This window comes from Neofelis nebulosa, chromosome 5, assembly GCF_028018385.1.
Source record: "Neofelis nebulosa isolate mNeoNeb1 chromosome 5, mNeoNeb1.pri, whole genome shotgun sequence".
Lineage (NCBI taxonomy): Eukaryota > Metazoa > Chordata > Mammalia > Carnivora > Felidae > Neofelis > Neofelis nebulosa.
This window is the reverse complement of record NC_080786.1, coordinates 70606599-70628323: the sequence shown is the minus strand read 5'-3', so window position 1 is coordinate 70628323 and position 21725 is coordinate 70606599. Positions and strand designations below refer to the sequence as shown.

At 39.4% G+C, this 21725-nt stretch overlaps 1 long non-coding RNA gene across 2 annotated transcripts in view; it reads left to right on the top strand.

Annotated features, from left to right (window-relative positions):
* Nucleotides 1-14869, top strand: part of LOC131512183 (uncharacterized) — a 56210-nt gene extending 41341 nt beyond the window's left edge. The window contains exons 1-5 of one of the 2 annotated variants that reach the window (XR_009262016.1): nt 615-755; nt 2341-2605; nt 11186-11378; nt 12335-12452; nt 12985-14869. This is a non-coding gene — a long non-coding RNA (uncharacterized LOC131512183). Of the gene's footprint in view, nt 1-614; nt 756-2340; nt 2606-11185; nt 11379-12334; nt 12453-12984 lie in introns of those variants that run through there. The other variant, XR_009262017.1, reaches the window with a different exon arrangement.
* Nucleotides 14870-21725: the final 6856 nt, after the last annotated feature.

Sequence of the window (21725 nt, the reverse complement as noted above, 5' to 3'; positions counted from 1 at the left end):
AATCTGGCCCTCCACCTGTTTCTGTAAATAAAACTTTATTGAAACACAGCCATGATTTTTCATTTATGTGTTGTCTATGGCTGCTTCTGTGCTATAATGGCATAAAAAGATGAGTAGTTGCAAAAAAGAAACATGGCTCACAAAGCGCAAGGTATTTACAATCTGATCGTTTACACAACAGTTTACACATACTTGTTCTAAGACATTATTAAACTTTTTAGGGAGCATATTAAATAATAATGCTTGGTTATCTTAATTACTCTAATAGTTAAGAGAGTAAATTTAAGGTGGATGTGTAACAAAAAGGATACACTCTAATAGTTGTTGTGTTTGTTTTTGTTTGTTTTTTTGTTTTTGTTTTTTTTTTTTTTTGCCATACACATATAGCCTGAGTAATAATCAACAAGGTATTTGGCTTGAGCTCTTATTCATATTTCTCACGCCTCTGGACATACCAGTTACCCTTGATCCCACATTGCTCTCATACTTCTTCCAAAGGGGATGTCAGCAGTCCTTTCATACTTTTTATGAAACAGTAGAAGGTGTTTAGAATCTTAGGGTATTGTTTGATATCTTCTTGCCAAGCAACCTCTAAGCAGCACTTACACCTTAGTTTGTCCAACCTTCGTCAAATTCATGTTCTGCCACTAATTTGGCTCCCAACTGGAAGAAACCTTCATTCTAGGCTTAGTGCTTTTATATGTGATTTTGGCTGATTTATTTTCTGAATATAAAGTTTTATGGTCCTTGAAAAGGTGACTATGCTCCTCTAACAAATTCTCCAGAGACTAAACCAACTTTTTAATAATGATAATAATAATGATAAAAACAATAACTTTGAATACTTATTATATACTATAGTTATAATGATAATGAGCATTATAATAAGCTATACTAGTTTTGAATGGTTATTATATATGTGGGAAATGGTTACAAGTTCTGCACATAAATTTATATAATCCTCCCAATATTTCAGTCTGGCACCAGAGCCCATGTTCTTAGTCACTATGCAAAATATTGCGAAGTCACATATTGCTAAGGAGTTTTTGTTGGTTCTTCAACATAGGCAGGTCGTAAGTGGTATTACTAGTTGAATGTCTTTGATGGTGTTCCCTAAAAAATAGGATACACACACATACATATATATGAATATACATATTTCATATACATATATGTATACATACTATATGTTAAGTAGACAATATGGGGCACCTGGGTGACTTGGTTGAGCATCCGACTTTGGCTCAGGTCATGATCTCACAGTTTGTGAGTTCAAGCCCTGCGTTGGGCTCTGTGCTGACAGCTCGGAGCCTGGAGCCTGCTTCAGATTCTGTGTCTCCCTCTCTCTCTGCCCTCCCCTGCTTGCACTCTCTCTCTCAAAAATAAATATTAAAAAAATTTTTAAACGTATACAATAAATGTTTTGAAAGATGCATAGAAAATCTACTTATCAAATATATTATCAAAAAGTATATGGCAGGCACTGTTGTAATTTAGAAGGAATGCTTCAATTACTTGCATGTATGCATACTCTCCTACGAATCATTTTGATGAGAGTAACACACTTATGTAAATTAGATTGAAACAGAAGCAAACAAACAAAATAAGTTTTACTAGCATACAGGATAATTTATGGAATTTAGGGGCAAGAAGTACAAAAAGTAGGCAGTTAGGGGTCAAATTAGTCTCCAGACTAACAGAGACTAACAGAACAAATCTGTTCTCTTTTAGTCTCCAGATTCTCTTGCTCCTTCTCCCCACCCCCTTCATATGCGTATCTACCACTCAGTACCTTGCTGGCATCTTTCTGATCACTTGCCTCTTTGTAGATCTAGCCTCTTTCTGAGTGAACATGGAAGGCTGCGCACTAAAAGCTCCTATAATATTAACTAGAACTGGATCCAAACTACAGATTCCCAGGAAAGGAAATCAGTGAGTTATTTCCAACCAGATGTCCTCTTCTGGGTCCAATCAATAATGCCTGGCATTAGGGTTAAGGTGTGTTCACAAGAACTGCTAAGGGAACAGAATCCCTAAGATTCGGGGTCTTGAATAAGGCAGGAAAACTGAATAATAAGTTTGCTGTGTATAAAAGATGGTGACTTTCTCTCTCTCTCTCTCTCTCTCTCTTGCTTTCTCTCTCTCAGTGCCTAAAAAGTCATATTAATGTTTCCTAAAACCAGGTAGTAATACTTCTAACTGCTTTCTAAGATTATGGGAGATTCACTCACAAGAGGAAAAATACATTAAATATGAAAAATGTACATTCACTCCTTGAATGTTGCAATTCCATAATACCTGATATTTTTTCTATATTCCTATGCTTGCCTGTGATGCCAGTAAAAAACTGCAGTGGAGGCAAGTGCCAGACTTTCTGTTACCACCTGTATAGTCTCATCAATTGCAGACTTGATCCTTCATTCAAAATTGCCAGTGGCATTCAATCTACAAAGATTAGCCAGAGTGTGGAAAGGATGAAATGGAACCATTTCCAGTGGTATCCTGCAGACCTGCAAAAACCAGAAAACTGGGCCGCCCAGTGAACTGGTTGGCACTACCTGGCGAGGGACCAGAACAACTTGCCACTTCACTGGCAGAATTCCAGGTACTAATTTCCTTTCCTCATGACTCTCCATAGGTCAGATGCTGAGTCTGAAAAACCATGTGGCCCTACTAAAGAGGAAGTATCAGGAGATGCTCTAATAGCCAATTGAATAGCTAGCCTCTCCAACATCAGCACTCCTAATATAACAAATTTTTTTTTAACTAAAAGTAAAAACCTTTCTCTTACTTGAATGACCTCGTAGTTAGAATTATTCTTTGTTTTTAGTGTATCCCTATTGGGAAGATTTATCCACACAATGTGGAGATGGAAAAATGAGACAAATATTAGAGTTGAGTGCTACAGTTGAGCCTTAGTTCTTACAAAACTGACAGAGATTAGAAGAAAAGTTGGGGCGCCTGGGTGGCGCAGTCGGTTAAGCGTCCGACTTCAGCCAGGTCACGATCTCGCAGTCCATGAGTTCGAGCCCCGCGTCAGGCTCTGGGCTGATGGCTCGGAGCCTGGAGCCTGTTTCCGATTCTGTGTCTCCCTCTCTCTCTGCCCCTCCCCCGTTCATGCTCTGTCTCTCTCTGTCCCAAAAAAAAAAAAAAAAAAAAGAAAAGTTTATGCTTTGGAATAAAGACTTTATAGATCTATCACAGGGGCTTGCACAGGGTCTTCCAGGTACAGAGGGCTTATGTGCAATTATCTAAATTGCCTAAATTCTATTAGTCACAAAATTCTCCCCAGGTCCCAAAGCTCTGTCTGATAGTTTTAAAACATGGTGTAATAGGATAGATGGGATGCATATGGACCTCAGGATATACTCTGGAATGTCATCTTTAAAAGTCAGTGTATGGATTTCTTCTGTTTCTACTTTTTATTTTAAGTGACTGGCACTATTATTTTACAGAGTTGATTAACCTAAACTAAAAGAGATGTTTTCTCTAGAAATACAAAAAGTAGCAAATTGTTTCAGTATTAACTACCATGCTGACCAAGTGAAAGGTAGATTTAGTATGGAAGTCCTTAATTTACATCTATCTAAATCAGTAACTCCCAAGTTTGGCTGCATAGGAGAATCACCTGGGAGATTAAAACAATGCCAATAGCCAGGTCCCAACCCCAGAGATTTTGATTTGCCTGTAGTATTCCGTGGGCATCATTAAATAAACCTATTTTTCCAGTACTTCCAGATTTACAAAAAAGTTGCAAAGACAGTACAAACAGATCCTATATGTCCCTCAGTCAGTCCCCAATCTTGTTAATATGTTTATTATTGTGGTGCATTTGTCACAACTAAGACACCAGCACTGGTGCATTACTAGTAACTTAACTCCACACTTTATTAGATTTCATTATCTTTTGCATTCATGCCCATTTTTGGCTCCAGGATCCCATTCAGGGTACACCGCATTTTCTTTGGAGAAGTGTCTATTCATGTCTTTTGCTCATTTCTTCACTGGATTGTTTGTTTTTGGGTGTTGAGTTTGATAAATTCTTTATAGATTTTGGATACTAACCCTTTATCTGATATGTCATTTACAAATATCTTCTCCCATTCTGTTGGTTGCCTTTTGGTTTTGCTGATTGTTTCCTTCACTGTGCAGATTTTATTTTGATGAGGTCCCAGTAGTTCATTTTTGCTTTTTTTCCCTTGCCTCTGGAGATGTGTTGAGTAACAAGTTGCTGTGTCCAAGATCAAAAAGGTTTTTGCCTGCTTTCTCTTCGAGGCTTTTGGTGGCTTCCTGTCTTACATTGAGGTCTTTCATCCATTTTGAGTTTATTTTTGTGTATGATGTAAGAAAGTGGTCCAGGTTCATTCTTCTGCATGTCGCTGTCCAGTTTTCCCAGCACCACTTGTTGAAGAGACTGTCTTTATTCCATTGGATATTCTTTCCCTCTTTGTCAAAGATTAGTTGCCCATATGTTTGTGGGTCCATTTCTGGGTTCTCTATTCTGTTCCATTGATCTGAGTGTCTGTTCCTGTGCCAGTACCATACTGTCTTGATGATTCCAGCTTTGTAATACAGCTTGAAATCTGGGACTGTGATGCCTCCCGCTTTGGTTTTCTTTTTCAAGATCGCTTTAGCTATTCGGGGTCTTTTCTGGTTCCATACAAATTTTAGGATGATTTGTTCTAGCTCTGTGAAGAATGCTGGTGTTACTTTGATAGGGATTGCATGGAATATGTAGATTGCTTTGGGTAGTATCGACATTTTAACAATATTTGTTCTTTCTATCCAGGAGCATGGAATCTTTTTCCATTTTTTTGTGTCTTCTTCAACTTCTTTCATAAGCTTTCTATAGTTTTCAGTGTATAGATTTTTTCTCATGGTTACTTTAGGGTTTGGTTTTTTTTTTGTTTTTTTTTTTTGTAAAGAATACCACAGAGAAGTACCTTCATCATGTATCAGGAAGTAAATACCATGAGCACTGAATGTGCACTAATGTTTGAAAACCACTGAAGGAGATAATACGAGGGATACCCTCTAGTCTTTCAAAAGGTACTTAAAAGGTTACCATAGCATCACTGCATGAAGTGACCTGTAGTTTAAGATGAGCATCACATTTTAGGTCTAGGGTTGTAAGTCTAGTACTTTCGAAGTGGCCTAATTTCTTCCAGCCAATATGTATTGACTTAGAATGTCTTGGCAGAGAAACTGTCCCTGCCCTGACATGGAGCTCTCTTTAGTCATGGACAACTGTGAACAAAATATGCACATGATCAAACATCCCCCCCAAATATGCTCCTTTATTGTGATACCATAAATATTGATATACTACTAATTATTAAAATGTGCAAAATTACTGTGAAAAAAGGGACCTCCTCTAACCCCAGGCTTTTCTATTATTCTCAAAGCAGAGCCATTAACTTTCTCTAACGTATGCTTCAGGTGTTGAAAAGCTAATTCACAGCTCCCTGGCTGCCTACTTGTGGGGACAGCTTTCTTCTGCTATAGGCAGTAATTGCCTTCCTGCTAGCCCAAATTGCCCTAGAGAAGAAAGCATAGCTTTGCTTGCTTTATCTTGTGGATTTAAAGCAGTGTCTATACTTGCTTTGCATACAAGTTCTCTTACAGATATTTTTACTCTAATCCATGTGACTTCTTCCAGTTGGGGCATGAGGAACAAGATTCTGAAGGCATGCACTAATATACATTTTGTTTGTACTGGTAATGTATTGAAAACAACTCAGGGATTATCTTGTTGGGGGAAGGGGGCAGAAACTATTCTCACCGGTCCGAGTTAGTGGAGATAGCGTGAGAGATGGTGTGGATAAAAATTCATGCTCAACTGGACGGGTCTGTCAGAAATATCTGAATGGATCAAGAAGCATTTGATTTGGTCAAAAGGCTAGACTTAAAACCATAAAATGTAAGTATAACCTGTTTTTCCCTAAAGAAAACATTTTCCAGGTAAAACTAGGAACATAGCAAGATTAGTAGTTACTTTACTAGTTCTTCTCAGATATAATATACAGGATTGGATTGTGAAATCAGACTCACAAATCTCATCTAGCATAAAGTTTTACTATTAACTTCAAGGGTACGGGCAATCAAGAGGCACAGAGGGGAGCAAGGGAGAGCCTGGGATGTGGGGGGCAGCCAGCCATGTCTTTTCTCCCTGCAGCAAACATGTACCTCTGGTTCAGAATAAGAAGTGAGGTCTCCAAATGAGATTCCTGAGGTTACCTCACGCAGCAGAGGATGTTTAAGCAGTGAAAAATCTCCCATTTTATACCCCAAGGTGGAGGAACTTATGTGAAAATCTGTAGGAAGTCATGTCTTACAAATCCAGAGATTCTGGTTTATTATCATAGATAAATCTTTAGCCAGGGACATCTTTCCAAAGGCATTCTGAATTCCAGTTCTCCTCCTCATAGCATATATTATGAGTGTATCTGCTTGGAGATTCAGTTGACAAGGAGATCAGACTGGGTGACATGCCATCTGTTACTTCTTCTGAGAGTGTACCCTAGTAAAACACGTAAATAAATATAAGCCCAGTTGCTATAACTCCTTCCTCCCCATGCCTCGGCCCATTTTTGCAGGAACTTTAACTCCAGTCATTAATCTCTACACCCCAACCAAGCACACACACACACACACATTCTCCAATTTAACCTGACCTTGTCAATTCTTCACATAGGCTTAGAAACTCAGTTTTGGTTCCTCTGTGGGGTCTACAATTTTTCTTTACTTTTGCCCTGGCTTGCAGCAGTGAGATCTGCTGCAGAACCTTCACAAGTCCAGGGGACCAGCATCAACATCCAGACCAGAGATCTGTACTTAGGGATGCTTGAGGGAACTGGTGCCGTATGAATGCACCCCTCCCACTGTCGCTCTGAGGCAGCGATACATTAGTTCACCCTATTGTCTTTCTTGGCCTGGGGTTACTGTGAGTTTATTAACTGTTCTCCTGCTAGTTCAAACCCTTAATGTCTGTCCCACTGCAATCTGTCTTCCACGCTGCATTCAAATGTTCTTTCTAAAATGCAAATGTGATTGTGCCTTTCTCATGGAAACTTTCAATGGCTCCCCAGTGCCATCAGCATAAAAACCCAAGCTTCTTAGTCTGTATGACATATTCAGAGTCTGATCATTAAGTACTTGTCCTATTTGACTGTTTTCCACTCAACCTAGATAACCTAGATAATTCAGTTTTAGCTCAGCCCTCCCTCATTTTTGGATTCTGTGCCATTATAATTGCTGCTCAGTCTGCATGGGATGGTCTCCCTACACACACTTTTTTTTTTTTTTTTTTAAATCCAGGCTAGCCTTTTTTTATTCTGTTTGGTTCAGGTATCACCTACTCTGGAAATTTTTTCTGGCCCCAGTATTCTAGAGTGGATATTCTTCTAGCAAGAAGAGCAAAATGATATAAACTGTTGTTACCTTTGTTGGGTCTCTTGTCTCTCTTACTATCCTTTGAGAAAGCATTCGGTCTTCTATTTCAGTTTTGGGATACAGAAAGAAAATGAAGATGGATGCAATGAAGAGCACAGACGGGAGATTTATGTCAAAGGGGTGTGACGCCTTTACCTCTGACTGAAGGGCGAGGTGTGCTATAGAGAGATTTCTGGGAATACAGAAGGACGCGTGAGGTGGTGCCTCAAACCTGATGGTCATTGGAAGCTGGTTGAGCTTTTTGAGCATGAGTGCTGGGATTACAACTTGAAGAGAAAGTTTGGAGGATGCACTGAGACTGGGATAGGCTGCGGGCCAAAGATAAATAAAAGGGTGAGAGAAGGAGGAAATCCCCCAAGGCAGGTTGTAAGTGGTAACTCTATGGGGCAGCATGGGAGCTGAGTGAAGGAAACTCAGCTGACTGTGAAGAAGCAGGTGACAGATCCTGGGACTGAAACAGCACAGGGATTTGTAAAGTTTGCATGAAGGCCAAAGGGCTGAGGGAGTTGAGATTTGCAAGAGAATGACTGAAATCATGGTCTAAGAGTTTAGCCCGGAGAAAAAAGGATGGGAAGTCAAGAGTAGGCTGAGAAATTGTGAGAAAAGTATAGACTCACTCTACATCCTTAGCTTTTATTGTGGTTAAACAAAATAAACTCTCATTGCCAACTAGAGTCATAAGATTCCTCAACTGTGCTGTTCACAGCCGTGTCATAGATCTACTTTGAATTTTAAGAAAATGTTCGCAGTGAAGGGATTAACAAGACTTTTATTCCATGAATGGAAATATAGGGGGAGCTGGACCTAAAATTAATTGTCACTGAGAAAACTGATAACATCTTTAAAATCTAGTTGTTCTTTTAGCTATCTGGGTGTTATCTGGAACAGAGAGATAAGAAAATGATAAAGCTTTCTCCTCTTCAGAATTACCTTCTTTGATTTCAAATATTTTCGGTTCTCTTGTCTCTTGGGCTAATTGTCATTATAGACAAGGGCTCTCGCTGCAAAGTTGCTTGCCCAACACACTGTGTAGCAAAAGATTAAAAGATAATTGGATCAAAAATTTCACAGGAAAAACACACCGAGATGAAATATCTCTCTGTTAGGCCTATCCCCGGGAGGAGCACTAGGATTAAGTGAGCCACAAATAGTACATGACGACCTCACCAAATGCCGCATTACTGAGCCTGAGTAATATGGTTATATAATAAGAAGAAGCTGCTTTACTCGTGATGAAAGAAAAAAAAAAAAGAGCTGTTCACACTCTCCCATTTCATATGCCAGACAATCTGGAGTTGTTTTGATCCTCATAAATAGGGTTGATTTTAATGTGGTCATCAGAGCCTTTTTGGGATCTTTATAGGCCTGAGGCATTCTTACTGTTGGAGACAGCCCCCCACCTATCCCACATTATAATAAGTAAATTAGAATGCACCGAGGTGTTAGATCAATTCTAATTTGCATATTTATTTCTGTAATAATTATTGCAGTTATTTTGTTCATATATTTTACTACAGTTTAATTAAAATACATATTGCATTCAGTTTTGCAATGTTCTTTTATTTTGCAGCTGGTAATATTTTTCCAGATGTCTGTCAGACATTGTGTTGGCCTTTATAAAATTCATCAATTATAGGCACTATGCCTGATGATACCTCTGGATGAGTGGTCTTGTGCATAGGGAGAGAAGTTGGACTCTCTGAGGAGATATGTAAGATGAAATCAAGGTCGCTGAGAATGAGTTCAAGTCCAAGCTTTGCATCTAACCTATTTGACTCAGGCAGGACCTTTTGTCTCCTTCTCATTCACCAGTGCCAGCACCAATGCTGTTTTTCTCTGCTTTTAGTAGAAACAGATAAATAATTGGGCAAATACAATAAAGTGATAACATTTATGAAAGACTTATTACAGGTTGCTATGGGAACAAATAGAAAGGGCAGAAAGTTCAAGGAAGTCATTTTTTTTCCTTAGTGAAAATATAGATAATACTCATGCTGCAGCATTAATTTTTTTTTACAGGCTTTATATGGAGGATCAAATAACATCAGAAAACTTTCATACTTTAGGATACAGCAGAAACACCACAGAATTGGAATCAGAAAATTGGGTTTTAAATTCCAATTTGTTCCTCTGAACAATCTGGGAAAACTGCTTAGCCTATCTGGACCTCAGTCTCTACTTCTGTAAAAGAGCATATGCTTGAGTTGAATAGTGTTCCCCTCCAAATTCACATTCTATCCAGAGCCTGTGGATGTGACCTTATTTAGAAATGATGTGTTTGCAGATGCAATCAAGTTAAGATGAGATCATACTGTATTAGAGTGGACACTTGTCCAAGAACTGGTGTCCTTATAGGATGAGGGAGATTTGGAAACAAACATACAGGAATGTCAAGTATTGCCAGCAACCACCAGAAGCTAGAAGAGGTAAGGAAGGATCCTCCCCTTGAGCCCTTGGAGGGAGTATGGCCATGCTGACACCTTCATTTTAGACTTCTAACCTCCAGAATGGTGAGAGCATACATTTTTGTTGTTTGAGGACACCCAATCTGGGCCAATTTATTTTGGCAGCCCTAGGAAATTGATACAGGGAGTAATAACAGCACTTATGTACCTCACAGTGGTGTTATGCCAGGTCTAGTGAGGGTTTGACCTTGTGGGGTGAGAGTTAAAAGGGGTGCAGCCACTAGAATCCAACCTCCATGATATTCACTTTGGAGCAACCACACCCCATTAGGACACCTCTGGTTGCCTTGTTCACTGTATGTCAATCCTCTCACTGCCAGTTTCTTCTACCAGCTTCCAATCACTATGCTATTTGTTGACTCTTCATTTATAACTTTATTTTCTAGCTTAATATTGCATACCCTAAAATCAGTGGTTTGATTTTTATGAATTTGCCATTAGCATCTCTGCTTCCACCTTTCTGCATTGTCCCAGTGGGCTAGGAAAGACATCCTGGAGGAGACTGTAAAGACAAAAAGCACAAATGATACTACAGCACTTCATAGATGGTAGTTATTTGGATAAAAAATTACCAGTATCCAAAGTGGATAAGGAAGTAATGTGCACCCATGTGGGGACACAGTACAGAAGGCACTGGCTTGGATTCTGGTCCCAACACCGCAGCTGGCTAACATGGCCATGTTGTATAACCAACTGGTGCCTGAACATCCAAGTCTGTAAAATACGGGGCGGAGGGGGGAGGCAGAGTGGAGTACATGAAGGTCCCCTCTAACTCCAGTATCTCTTGAACTCTGCTTAAGCTGAATTTTTAGAGGGATACTTTATGCAAGCATTCATAGAACTCTGAAACACACACACACACACACATACATATGTTTTCCTTCATGAGGGAGTCCTTTAATAGACATGGGAAGGACAGGGTCATGACTTGGTCCTGAGCCAAGGGATGTAGTGGCTCCTCCTCCCCAACGCTGCATGACTCTGGTAAAAGTTGACACGGGAAAGGTGGTTTTAAAACAAACATGGTGAGACTAAGTTTTCACTTTCATGAAAAAAAAGGGGAACTCGGGAGGATTTGTACACAGAACAGAGTCTAAGCACCTATTCCCATAAGGCTGAAGCTTGCTACATTCTGCACTGGATACTCTCTCCCCAAACTGTGTCCATCCAAGTAAGACAAGAGCCTGGCTAGTCCCTGGCTGCACATGAGGGACTGATGACTCTATAGCTCTTAGTGTTTTTACACTATGCATATTGTTGTGCTTTAGAACTCCCTACCCTGCAGCCTCAACCTGAAGCATCAGGTGAGAAGCCCTCTTCTACTTCAAGCTCAGACCCAGGAGAGAGCAGCCCTACTTCTTGCTGGCTCTGTAAACTGAGGGGTCATCAAAAGAGACGGGTCAACGCTGGACAAGATGCAGCCAGTGGGAGAAGGCAGGGTTGGAAGGACCAGGGTGAAAGGTGAGGCCAAGGGTAGCAAGGGTGTATGGACTGGGAAGGTTGGGGACTGGGCAAAACTGGGCTCAGATTAGGGGGCAAGATGTGGATGGGGGCAGGATTGAACATGTCCTCAAAAGCCATGCTGTAGCAGCAAGCTGGGCAGGGGTGAGGCACTCAGGGCCCCATTCTACCCAGGGCAGCTGCCTCGAGCTTCAGAGGCCAGGTGGCTGGGGCAGGCCCTGACTCCAGATGTGTGTGGGGAGAGGCAGGAGGGAGTCACTAGTGTCAGATGGGGCTGGGCTGGGGGGGGGCAGGGCATGGTGACATCCGTGGGCATGTCCCTGTGGGCCAGGTGGGATCAACAGGATCAGTTGTTTTGGAAGAGAGAAAGCAGGTCATCATTACTGTTTGGGGAGGTCAGGTGAACCGAGGTAGGACAGCTGGATAGAACTGTCTTAAATGTTCCCCTTCATTAAGCTAAAATTAGTTTTCAGGTGACTTAGCAAAGCTATGATTAAGAACCAGAACTTTGGGGCGCCTGGGTGGCTCAGTTGGTTAAGTGTCAGACTTCAGCTGAGGTCATGATCTCATGGTTCATGGTTTGAGCCCAGCATCAGGCTCTGCTGACAGCTCAGAGCCTAGGGCCTCCTTTGGATTCTGTCTCTCTCTCTCTCTCAAAAATAAACATTACAATATATTTAAAAAGAACCAGAACCTTGAAGTTATAAAATTAAAAGTTTGAGTCCCAGCTTCTCTCCTTATAGCTGCATGATGCCAGTAAATGTGCAGTTCTAAACCACGGCCCCCAAATTCATTGACATTTCTCTCATCATCTGGTAGGTCTTTGTCTCCTTTATCTTGAATCTAGACTCTGTGACCAAGATAATACTATGCAAATGGTACTGTGTCAGTTTCCAGGCTCAGGGTTTTAAAACTAGCAACTTCCACTTCTTGTCTCTTGGGGTGCCCACTCTTAGGACACAGCTGCCAAGATCCACGAAAGTCAAATAGCTTCATGGAGAACACATATGGGCATTCCAGCCAAGAGCCATACCTGAATATCTAAGTAACTGGCAGCATCAGCCACCAGACTGTGTAAGTGTGTGGGCCTTTGGATGATTCTAGTCCCCAGCCATCATGTCCTCCCAACCTATGCATCAACCCAGCTTAGAACAAAGATGGGTTATCCCAACCACATGGTGCCCAAGTGGCAGATATTTGAGCAAATTAAATAATTGTTGTGTTTTAAGCCACTGAGTTTAGGCTGGTTTGTTACACAGCAACATATATTTCACCTAGTAAGTTACTTTATCTCTTCAATCTGTTTTCTTACCCATAAAATGAGAGAAAAACATCCTCATGGTGGTGTTATGAAGGATAAATGAAATAACGTATTCAAAGCAAGAACCCCACATCTTTGAGACTCAGTTGATAGTAGTCACCATCATTACATTGATATTTTTATTATTTTAATGGGCTAAAATCATGGGCTTTCAAAAGCCATATATTTCTAAGGTAGCCCCAAGACAAGATTATTAGATATAATAGCAAAGATATATACACACACACACACATACATGTGTGTGTGTGTGTGTGTATGATAGCTAACCTTTTTTTTTTTTTTAAGGATCAGAGAAGGCATCAAACCCTCTGGTACTCAAAGGGAGAAGAGTTTTCCATTTACTTGTGAATCTCAATGGTTGATGAAAGTATCCAGGCCCAGACTGTACAGAGCTGAGAGTGACTCCAGGAGCTCATCATGCAGATTAAATGGACTTCATGAAGAACTTACTGTGGTGTGGTTTGTGATGTTGTATTGTATTGTGTTATGGTTTCCTGGTGTAGGAAATATCTGAGACATATCTGATTCTATTTTTCTTGTCCATATTAACCAAAGCCCTTGCAGGAATTCATACCAGGTAGTTCAACTGGCAAGACCTCAGGAAGGGTCTACTTACTGAGGTATAGGAATGATGAAGGGAAAGGACAAAAGATGGTGAGGCGCCCAGAGACAAGTAACGATGGGGAGCCATTGCTGCCTTGTGACTAAGGAGACAAAGGAAACCAGGTTTGCTATGGAAGTTCATTAAGAGCTGGAACTGAGGAGGAGAGGCTGCTGGTAGGAGCTGTAATTATAACAGGAATCAGACACTACCATAGTCCTGGTGGAAAACCCTCTTGGCCTTTGAGTTCCTGCTGGTGCCACCCACTGCCCAGGCATAAACAATCCATTGGGAGGTGGGGGGGGGGGTGTCTAAATGTTGTAGACAATAGGGATCATCACAGAGTGAATGGATTTGCAAAGGTAACCAGAGAATAACCAGTAGTGATCTCACCCACTGAGGACAGAGTATTACTTGGCCTTACTACCTGTTTTGGTTTTCTGAATGCAACTGGGTGATGGTAGGCTGTCCAATAGTGTTACAGGGTCCCCCTCTCCAGTTATTCCTTCTCATAATCCCAAGTGGTGGAGAGATGGGAGGACTGATGGATGGGATAGGGGACATGAGGGCGGAAGGAGATAGAATAGGAAGAGTATCACATGGGTAGAGAGAAAAGTATGCATGTATGTCCTCAATAATTAGTTATAAGCATCCTTTACTCTCTTTTTTTTTGGGGGGGGGACTGTCTGGGGCCAACAATCCCAGGGAGAAACATCCAGATGAAAGTTCAATAGAGCAATGAAGAATATGTGACACAGAATTAAGGCCAGACCCTCCAGCATGAGTACAACTCAGGAAGATAGAAAAACCCACTGACATTTCAGAACTTGTCAGTCCTGGTAAGTCATTATTTCCTTCCAGGATCTATTTTCAGTAGACCTCAAGATGCACACCTGTAAGCAATGGGGGCTGGGACCAAATTGGGTGTACTAACCAAGAGGATCCCTAGGAAGACAGCTTCTTCTGTTCCAAGGTTGTGTACTGCTTACGTGAAAGGGAGAGGTTATCAGCAGTTTAACCAAAGCTTTCTTATAATCCTTCCTGTTATGAAAATGTAAGTACAAGCTGGGAAATTTTCCTCAAGTGATAATGCTTTGCTAAAGAAAACAGCTTAGTGTTCTGATTTTACTTCAGTTAATCTTAGGCATTTTATAAAAATATAAATTTAATGTTTTATCTAAAATCGGATAAGTAGTTCTAATTCAGATGAGGGGGCAGTGGTGGGGTGTGGTAGGTAGCTATGTATATCATCTTTATATTGTGGTTTCAATGTGGGCAAAGTTTAACTCATGTGTATATACTAATATATATTCACACATATATTCATATACATATATACACTTGACATTATCTAAAGTTCTATTTATGATTATGTTAATATTTTTATTTTTATATAATCCTTTTGCTTTTTCACAAATTTATTAGCAAAGACATTTGAAAGAGTACTATTTACTCATTGTCTTAAACATGTCATAGGGAAGGTTTTTTTAATACTATTTTTAATTGATTATATTCAGCTTATCTCCACTGCTTTGTATAAATCATCCTGTAAAGACTTTTCACTTCCAATTTTAAATGTGATGTGGGATTTTTTTTGGGGGGGGGGAGGGCATGGGGTTTACTTTAGTTTTCTAGAAAAATGGGAATAAAAACACAAGTCCTACATACCTCTACTCAGTATTTGTGAACATCTGATGGGCTAATATATATTGAAATGACTTGCAAACTGTAAATAGCTATGTCTATTAATTACAGCCAAAAGTTTACTTCATGCTTAATTCTAGGGTAATAATAATTGTTAGCACTAACATTACTGTCAAATAGCACCTAAGATGTATTTACTTGCTTACTGCTATCATCTTACTTTACAAATGAAGAAACTTGATGAAACTGAATCACAGAAACTTTGCCAAAGGCACATACCTAGAAACTGGGCCTAGACAGGAGATGAACCAGGTTGTTAGTCAGCTATCTTTACACTAAAGCTGAAGTCAAATATTTATAGTTTCATACTCCATATGTTTAAAATGTGTCCTGTTAGACTTCTGGAAAGATGGTGGAGTAGGAGGATCCTGAGCTCACCTGATCCCATGGATACACCTAGACAACAGCCACATCAGTGCTACCAATCCAGAAAATGACCTGAAGACTAGCAGAATAGACTTTCCACAGTTAATCAGAGAAAAGGCCACACTGAAAAGGGTAAGAGGGGTGATGACATGGTTGAAAACCAAACCCACCATAAGATTACCACAAGCACAGAGAAAGGAAAGCAAATCCCATTCCCAGCACTCTAGAAACAAGGGGTCCACACATAACAGTTGGCTTTGAAAACCAGTGGAGCTTAATTTCAGGTACTTTAAAAATCAGTGGGCTTAGTTCTGGGAGAGCCAAAGGGCAATAGGAAACTGAGTCCCTACCTGGAAAGAGACAGCATAATAGCCCTGTAGAGATATAGCATAGAAGCAGCAATTGGAAAAGTGCCTGAGTTATATCCATACATACCAGTTGGATTGTAGCCCCAGAAGTCAAATCTTATAACTGGCAGCACACAGGGAGTGTTGCTAATCAGTGTGTCAGCATCCCCAACAGAGGGACTAGGGACAGACATCTGCCCAATAACAAAAGCCTCTCAAAGGACAAGGCAGGGAGAGTACCCTGTAGATTGGTGCTACTGCAGCCCCAACAGACAGACTGGAGGCAGGCATCTAGTCTGACACCACCCAATTACCAAGCCCAGAGTGGTCCCAGATAGGTCCTAAACCCATCCCACAACAGGTAAAGTGAGCCATTGTAGCTAACTGGACTGAAGGCAAATGAGGCTAATCCACAATATTAGGGCACACACAACACACACAGGAGACATTCCTGAAGCACCTGAAGAGGGTACCAGAGGACCTCTTCCTCATAAGGCCACTACTTTCAAGATCAGGAGACATAACTGACTTTCCTAATACATACAAACAGACACAGGATGTTAAACAAAATGAGGAGACTGAGGAATATATCCCAAAGAAAGAATGAATCAGAGATAAGAAAGAATAAGCCTGATAAAGAATTCAAAGCAATGGTCATAAAGATACTTACTGGACTTAAGAAAAGAGTGGAGGATCTCAATGAGATTTTCAATAAAGAGACAGAAAATATCAAAAAGAACCAAGCAGAGATGAAGAACTCAATAAGCGAAATTAAGAATACACTAGGGGCACCTGGGTGGCTCAGTTAGTTAAGCATCTGACTCTGGATTTCAACTCAGGTCATGATCTCACAGTAAGTTTGAGCCCCACACCGGGTTCTGTGCTGACAGCACAGAGCCTGCTTGGGACTCTTTCTTCCCCTCCCACACATGCTCGCTCGCTCTCTCTCAAAGTAAATAAATAAATTAACTTAAAGAAAAGAATACACTAGATATAATAGTAGACTAGAGGAAGCAGAATGGATCAGCAAGCTGAAGGACAGAGTAATGGAAAGCAACCAAGCTGAACAGCAAGGAAAAGTAATAAAAAATGAAAATAGATTAAGGGAACTCAGTGATATCACCAAGCATAACAACATTTACATTATAGGGATCCCAGAAGGAAAAGAGAGAAACAAGGGGGCAGAAAATTTATTTGAAGAAATAATAGCTGAAAACTTCCCTAATTTGGAGAAGAAAACAGATATCCAGATCCAGGAGGCACAGAAAGCCTCCAACAAAATCAGCCCAAGGAAGTCCATGTCAAGACACATAATAGTTACAATGGCAGAAAGTATTAAGAAAGAGAATTTTAAAAGCAGCAAGAGAATACAGTTACTTACAAAGGAAACCACATAAGGCTCTCAGCTGATTTGTCAGCAGAAACTTTGCAGGCCAGAAAGGGATGGCATGATATGTTCAAAGTACTGGGAAAAAAAAAACCCAAAACAAAAAAATAAAACATGTAACCAGGAATACTCTACCCAGAAAGGATATCTTTCAGAATAGAAGGAAAGATAAAGAATGTTCTAGACAAACAAAAGTTAGAGAAGTTCATCACCCACTAAAATATGCTTACAAGAAATGCTAAAGTAAAAGGCCATAATCAGTACTAAGAAAAGTATGAAAGGAAAAACTTTCACAGGGAAATACAAAGATAATCAAAGTAGATTAATTACTTATAAACCAGTATAGAGGTTAAAGCACAAAAGCAGTGAAATCAATTGTATCTACAAAAAACATTCAAGGGATTCACAAAATTAAAGGATATAAAGTATGACATCATATGCGTACAATGGGTTCAAACTTAAGTGGCCATCAATTTAAAATAGACTGCTAAATGTGTAAGATATATATGAATCTAAAGGTAACCATAGTTCAAAAACTTGTAACAGGCAGATAGTAAAGAGGAAGGAACCCAAGCATAATACTAGAGGAGGCCATCAAACAAGAGAAGAAAGGAACAGAGAACTACAAAAACAACCATAAAAGAAATAACAAAATGGCAGTAAGTTTACACCTATCAATAAACATGGAGCTCGATCCCATGCCTCTGGGATCATGACCCGAAATGAAATCAAGAGTTGGATGCTCAACTGAATGAGCCATCCAAGTGCCCCAGGAAGACAAAATTTAACTAGACCAATTATGAAGCAATGAAATTCATTCAGTAACCAAAACACTACCAACAAATAGGACTCTAGGATGAGAGGCTTCATAGGTGAATTCTACAAAAAATTTAAAGTTTATATTTATTCTTCTGAAACTATTCCAGGAAATAGAAAAGGAAGGAAAGCTTCCAAATTCATACTATAAGGCCAGAATGACCCTGATACCAAAACCAGATAAATAAAACTACACAGATATATCTCTGATAAACAAAGATGCAAAAATCCTCAACTAAGTATTAGCAAATAGAATTCAACAATATATTTTAAAAAATCATCTACCATGATCAAGTGAGATTTATTACAGGAATGGAAAAGTGGGTAGGTTTAGAAGGAATGTATCTCAACATAATAAAGACCATATATAAATAATATACAGATAACATCATACTCAATGGTGAAAACCTGAGAGCATTGCCCCTAAGATCAGAAACAAGAAGTGGATGTCCACTCCCACCATTTAAATAAAACACCTAGGAATAATTTTAACCCAAGAGGTGAAAGACATTTACTACAAAACCAATAAAACACAGATGAAAGAAGTTTATGATGACCCAAACAAATGGAAAGACATCCCATGCCCTTAGGTTGGAAGAACAAATACTGTTAAAATGTCCAAACCATCCATACCAGTCTACAGATTTAATACAATCCCTATCATAATATCAAAAACATTTTTCATTGAACTAAAAAGTAATATTAAAATCTGTATGGAACTACAAAAGACCCCTAGTATGCAAAGCAATCTTGAGAAACAACAAATCATAATCCCAGTTTACAAAATATACTACAAAGCTGTAGTATTCAAAACAGTATGGTACTGACACAAAACAGGCACATAGATCAATAGGATAGAAAGCCCAGAAATAAACTACCATTTTATGGTCAATTATTCTGTGACAAAGGAGGCAAGAATATACAATGGGGAAAACACTGTCTTCAACAAATGGTGCTTGGAAAACTGGACAGCTATATGCAAAGGACTGAAACTGGACCACTTTCTTACACCATGCACCAAAACACACTTAAAATGTATTAAAGACTTACATGTAAGACCTGAATCCATAAAACCCCTAGGAGAAAACATAAACAGGAAATTGTTTGACATCAGCCATGGGAACATTTTCTATAGATATGTCTCCTCAAGCAAGGGAAAAAAAGCAAAACTAAAGTATTGGGAGTATATCAAAATAAAATGCTTTTGCATAGCAAAAGAAACTGTCCAGAAAACAAAGCAACCCACTGAATGGGAAATGATATTTGCAAATAACTCATAAAACTCAACACCCAAAAATATAATCCTGTTAAAAATGGGAAGATGACATGAGTAGACATTTTCCAGAGAAGACATATACATGGCAAACAGATACATGACAAGATGCTTAACATCACTAATCATCAGAGAAATGCAAATCAAAACTGCAGTGAGGGGTGCCTGGGTGGCTCAGTCGGTTAAGCATCCGACTTTGGCTCAGGTCATGATCTCACGGTTCATGGTGTTTAAGCCCTGCGTCCGGCTCTCTGCTGACAGTTCAGAGCCTGGAGCCTGTGTCTCCCTCGCTCTCTGTCCCTCCTCTGTTCATGCTCTCTCTCTCTCTCAAAAATAAGTAAACATTGAAAAAATTAAAAAAAAAACTCAGTAAGATATCACCTTACACTTGTTATAATGGCTAGACTCAAAACTATAAGAAATAACAAGTGTTGGCAAGGATATGGAGAAAAAGAAACCCTTATGCACTGTTGAGAAAGCAAATTGATGCAGCCACTGTAGCAAACAGTACTGAGGTTCAGAAAATTAAATAGAACTACCATATGATTCAATAATTCCACCACTGGGTATCTACCTGAAGAAAGCAAAGAAAAGATATGAAATGATTTATGCAACCCTATGTTTGCTGCAGCAACATTTATAATAGCCAAGATATGGAAGCAACCCAAGTGACCATTGATAGATGAATGGATAAGAGCGCGCGCACGCGCGCACACACACACACACACACACACACACTGGAATATTATTCAGCCATAAAACAGACTTGACATTTGCCATTTGCAAAATCATGGATGGACCTACAGGGTACAATATTAAGTGAAATAAGTGAGTCAGAAAAAGACAAATACCATACGATTCACTCAAATGCACAAAGGAAAAAGAGAAAAACCAAGAAAGAGACTTAAATGCAGAGTACCAACTAGTGGTTGCCAGAGAGGAGTTGTGGGGGAATGCGTGAAATAGATAAAGGAATTACTTACTGTGACAAGCAATGAGTAATATATAGAATTGTTAAATCATTATATCCTTAAAACTAATATAACACTGTATGTTAATTATACTGAATAAAACATAAATAAAAAGTATGTCCTGTTGAAGAAATGAAATTGTGAACCATAGAGATCATTTCAAAATGTAACAGAGAGACCTTAGACCAGTATTGTCACTTATTCTAAACATGTAGATTTTCTTGAGGCACGTGAGAACATGTATGCACACATCTATCTACTTCTGTAGTGGATTCATCCCCAGGTGTGGGAGTCAAGGAAAGGACCCTCATGGCAGAAAGGGGACATAGGACTTAGAACAGGACACCTTGGTAAGTTCTCTGTAATGTTAGAAAAACAGACATAAGGTAGAGATAAACAATTTGAACTTGTAGAGAAATTTTGAACCACTTCAAGTTCCTTTTTTGCCATCCTCCATTTTTCCCACAGGAAAACCCTTCCAATCAGAAGGCAGAGGAGGAGGAAGGAAGGAGCTATGGGGGACTGAGATGGCTCTGATCCCAGTGAGGAGGCAGGAAGGGCTCCAATGACACCTTCCCCCCAAATTATATTACATAATTATTTATCCCTTTGATACTATGTCTACCCACCCCTTTCCCTCATCACCAGCACCCCATTCCCATACATATATGAGCACCATTCATTCACCACTCATTATTATTTCATCTGCATAGATAACTTGTTACTGTCATAAAAGTAAAGGAACTGACTTTTAAATTGCTGCATGAAGGAGTTCTTCTATATCAGTGCCATTAAATTAAATTTCTGCTCTGGAGAATGCATAAAAATGGCTTGTGATTTTTTTTCCCTTGGGTGACTAATTTTGTTTGAACTCCAAGGCAATTCTGCAGAAATGGAAAGAGGCTATTTAAAAATGAGCTGTGAGATTGTCATTTAAAAGTCATTTTTTAAAGTGAGGGGATCTCTACCAGCACCAAATGATAGAAGAGAAATTTGAGAATCCTGAACTCAGTTCTCAAAAGTATCACCTTTGTAAAAGAAGCTTAAGAAATGTTAAGTAGCCTTTTAAAAAGCAATTTGAAGGAAGTGAAGAAATGGGAATAAAATCTTAATTTTTTTAAGTGAAAAATTATACCTTTTCTTATATGAAGAGAAGAGTTTCTTGGTACTTCTATCTTACATGCTATTTAAGAAATTATTAGCATTCACAGCAAAATGTAATACTTCTTGCAAAAACAAAACAGTATAAGCTACAGTTGTGCTATCATCAGTGGATGGTATAATATTTGAATCTTTTTATTAAGCTTCAAGGTCTTTGAGATATTCTGACAGCAGAATATAATGTTAAAGGTCAGCAATTGAACTTAAATTATAGTTTTTCTTCTTAAAATCTATTCTCTTTTTCTGCCAAAATAGTCTTTAGAAAATGCTCCTCTGGGGAATGTCTGGGGCTCACTGGGAAGACTTCAAATTCCAGGCTTTATCCTCCAGATTCCTCATCTGGCCTACCATCTTCCAGCCCAACCCTGTGCACACTTTTCCAACTTGTCCCCACATTCTT